A 4,375-nucleotide genomic window follows, 5' to 3' on the forward strand; every position below is an offset into this window, starting at 1 on the left:
AGTTCCCTCCAACATTTTACACTCACCAAATCTTCTCCCAAATCAAAACCCTACAACTTCCTCCCAAATAAAATCATAAACACCAGTTCATGTTACAAAGTTCTGCATCCAGAACCTCTTTTTCCTCCCTCTCTACTGTCGCGCCTCCACAATGAGAGGAGTTTGTTCTTCCAGTTTTCACTCTTCACCTCCACTCTCTTTCTTTTTCCGGTGATGAATCCGAGAACGATTGTTTCAGGTCTACACGCAGCCGCACTAAATTCAAACGCTCTGCGATGGAGGAAGCCCATGAAATCCCACGCGCCAAGGACACGAAGGAGAGATGAGGAGGAAGCCCTTGGTGTGGAGCGCCTCCCCGAGGTTCTCGAAGCTTCTAGGAGGAGCCTCAATTCTGCCTAAGTCACTTTTCTCGTCAAATGATGCCTCAATCTCTTGAAGGATAGCAGCTTCAAGGTCTCGCAGGGCACGCTTCAGGCGCTCGACTACGCCGCCGTTCGAGTTGGCGACCACTTCAAGCTCCAATTGAATGTGTTCGCTTCCATTGTCGTTGAAAGGCTAGGCAACGCTAAACAGCCCATCAGTGACGCCACTAGGCGCCTCTTGCTTACTCTCATAGAGGTAATTACCTTCAATTCTTGGAATTGTTATTTATGTATATGGATGTTAGTGAATCGTGAATGCAAAACCTCGGAAAGAATAGAGTTTGGTAACTAAGGTTTTTGCAAAAGTAGAGAATCTCAAATCAATTATAACGAAAGTGAAAAAAATGACATTTTAGTGGATTTTCTCATATATACTTCTGAAGGAAATGAAGCCGCTTGCAAATGAGCAAATAAAGGTTCTCCTGAAGGTTCAGTGCTAGAAGGTAAGATAATAAGTATGTGAAGTGTAGGTTTCATTGAATTTTATAATTTATATATCATTTTAATGATTCTAGGTGATGTAGTGAATTAAATTTTTGAGAAACAACTAGCTTGAGAATAAAAGAATGCGATAACAGTGATAATAATAATATAAGTAGGGTGATGGCTGAAGAATCCTCCTTTTGAAGAGTTGGAATAATTTGATTGAGTGGTTGTGAATGTTGTGATTTCTCTGACCATAAAACCATGTTCTCTGTTCTGACCATAAAACCCTATGTTATTCACACATTGGTGCTCTCATAATTTATTCATAATTAATGAAAAGTGTTTGAGTTTTTTCCGACTTTGGTAACTGCAACAACTCAAGCCTGGGTATATTACACCTCCACTGCCTACTCTATTGCATTTCACTCTCATTTTAGTTATCATCATATAAGTTGATTTCTCCATTAGTTGAAGTCTTATTTCATGTAAAAAGTGTTTAGAATATTGAAAGTATGGTAGGATATTCAGTGGTGTGCTACTTTTTGTAGGTGTGAAAGTTCTTAGTAACTAATGCTAAGTGACAATTTGAATGATAACACTGTACTGTTGATTGTTATTGGATTTTTTTGTTCTTATTTTTCTTTTTTATTTCTTGTCATCCAGGAGAAGGATAAACATAATGGGAAGAGAGACAGCATGGAGGGATCACATAAGGTGAAATGAAAGGGTTCTTACACATAGTGTTTGAGTTTGTAGGATGTTAGTTTGTGATTTAAGGTAGTGTGGTGGAGTTTGGTAGAGATGCAGAACTTTGCGTCCATCTCCATTGCATCCACCTTTACAAATCTCTTATATCTATTTTGGTATGTGTTCCTCATTTCCATTTTTCTCTTTTATTTTTGGCTTTTGTCATTTTCTCTAATTTTCACAATCATGGAAATCCAATATCGCTTTTGCATTGCAATCTGATGTGATGAATTTATGAACCTGTAATTGTTTGGAGAGTTTTCTGTTGTGGTAATTGAAGGGCTGCTAATTAATGAGTGATGTCGTTGCCTTGTCACAGAAACTTATATTTGATGAAGCTAACTAATGAGTCATTGCCTTGTCCCACGTCACCTTACAACTATAGCTATGGAGTGGTGCTGTTGGAATTGCTCATGGGAAGACGAGTTTCAAATAAGTTGAATATGAAGCAAGATGATGTTTTCTAGTGGCTTTGTTCCATGGGTTTTTACTTGGTCTAGTTGTTTTCTATCGTGTTAGACTTTTAGTCAATTTTGAATATTCCTTAAACACTATGTATCTTTTACATTGTAATTGTCAATTGATGTACTTTATCTTAAATTATCAATAAAATTATTTTTGATTAATTTTTGTGTACTTTATAATTTTATATATTTTATTTATTTATTATTATAAAAAATAAATTTCATTAAAATAAGAAATTATGAATGTATGTGGATATTTATAAATAAGGAGGTTTCAAACCTCTACAAAATAATAATCACTAATAGAAGAGGTTAAAACCCTCGACAAAAAGACCTATGCAATATAAATTGGATACCAGGGGTCATTGAAAACCTCCGCAAATTAATAGCGACGACTCTAATTGCGGGGGTTTGAAAAACCCTTGGAAATTAATTTGCGGAGGGTAAAAACCTCCACAAAATGGAAAATAAACCTCTGCTAAATAATAATTTTTTTGTAGTGTAACCTTACACTTATTGATTGTTGTGTTTTGTTTTTCTTCTTTTATGTTGATCACCATTATGGTGTGGGCATCTAAAAGACGAGAAATCAACTCTTTTAAGTTATTAAATAAATAAAAGTATGAGTTGTAATATTTTATTTTAGAGTCTTTTGTTTATCTAATAACAAAGTTTGTATAAATATTATATTATTATAGTTTCGTCTTTAAAAGAATTGTTATATTTTGTTAATTTGCTTTTAGATATTATCACGGAATATCTTATTTTAATAGTATTATATTATTTAAATAGAATGTTACATTTTATTATTTCTTTTTTAACACTTTAGTTCATATATTATCAATTCAAAATAAATAAAAATTAATTTAATATTTCATTTTAAAAGATAATTAATAATACAGTGAAAACATACATATGTGTTTATTTTTTTTATCATAATAAAAATACTATTATTGTTATTTTTATAATTATAAAATGTAATATAAATATTTATTGTAAATAGTGTTTATTTATTTTGTGGTTAATTTTTTAATAAAAAATATTTAAGTTTAAAAAATAGCTAAATAAAAAACAATAAAATTTTAAAAATAAAAAATTAATACAATAATTATTTGAATTTTTTTAAAAATTATTTAAAAAATAAAATTAGAAAATAAATATATAATACACAAAAAGGAGAAATCTTTATATATATATATATATATATATATATATATATATATATATATATATATATATATATATATATATTGGTATAGATTTAACTTGAATGAAGTTCACCTATATTGAGCTAATAACATATTTGTGTTAAAGTTTGGTCCATTAAGATTATTAGATCTTGCTGAAGACATGCACTTCACAAATGGTTTTCCAAAATCCTCTTATATTTATTAGACAGGACACCAATAACATAAATACTCTATATTCTTTAGTATTATAAAAATCATGGAAACCTATTAAAAAAATCTGTGTATCTAAATATGATTTGTTCAACCTAATTGACTAAAAAATTTAAAATTTAACACTAACTTCAAATGAGGTGGGGTGAAGGAAACCTAAATTTGCAGCAGAAAATGAGAAGGATTAGTGGTGAACTTTGATGAAGAAATATGGGTTACAGATATAACTAATTTGTTTAAATATAATTCTACATAATTCTACATAATTGATTGGGTTACAGATATAACTAATTTGTTTAAATATTTTTTTTATAAACAATCAATTTTGAGATATAACTTATTATAATTTTATTTTTATTATCATAATAATAAATTAGGGGAAATACGTGGGTTCATATTTTTTTATAATAATAAAAATAATAAAGTTATTATTATTATCATTATTATAAAATTAAATATAAATAATTTTTATAATTTTAATGTAAATAATTTTTATTTATATTATAAGTGATTTGATAATTATAACTTTAAAAACTGGTTAAATTTAAAATTTTTATAAAATTTACAAAATAATTATTTTAATTTTAAAAACTTTTATTTATAAAATAAATTAGGATAAAAAAATCTCTTATTACGTAAAGATCATAAATAAATTTATATATTTTTTCAGTTATTTCTTTTAAACTAATTAAATATTTTTTCTCTTTACTTTTGTTTGTTTCTTTTTAATCTTTTCTTTTCTCTTTTTTCTATGTTTCATTTTCAATAATAGAATAATCTTTTCTCTTATTCCTTCTTTACTACTTTCGATAATATAGTAGTTCTTTTTTCTTTTTTTTTTCTGTTTCCAATAGTAGAGCAATATTTTCTTTTCTCTTCCTCTTTTACTATTTTCAATAATAGAACAATCTTTTCT

At 28.3% G+C, this 4,375-nt stretch overlaps 1 long non-coding RNA gene across 3 annotated transcripts; it reads left to right on the forward strand.

Moving 5' to 3' along the window:
* Positions 1-2,221, forward strand: LOC108333236 (uncharacterized). Of its 3 annotated transcripts, XR_008247840.1 has the most exons (4): positions 1-618; positions 806-865; positions 1,512-1,562; positions 1,915-2,221. It is a non-coding gene; the product is annotated as an uncharacterized LOC108333236 (long non-coding RNA). The 3 variants fall into 3 exon arrangements; XR_001832542.2 differs by having other exon boundaries at positions 1,512-2,221; XR_008247841.1 differs by lacking the exon at positions 806-865 and having other exon boundaries at positions 1,512-2,221.
* The last annotated feature ends 2,154 nt before the right edge of the window (positions 2,222-4,375 follow it).

Source organism: Vigna angularis, chromosome 3, assembly GCF_016808095.1.
Source record: "Vigna angularis cultivar LongXiaoDou No.4 chromosome 3, ASM1680809v1, whole genome shotgun sequence".
NCBI lineage: Eukaryota > Viridiplantae > Streptophyta > Magnoliopsida > Fabales > Fabaceae > Vigna > Vigna angularis.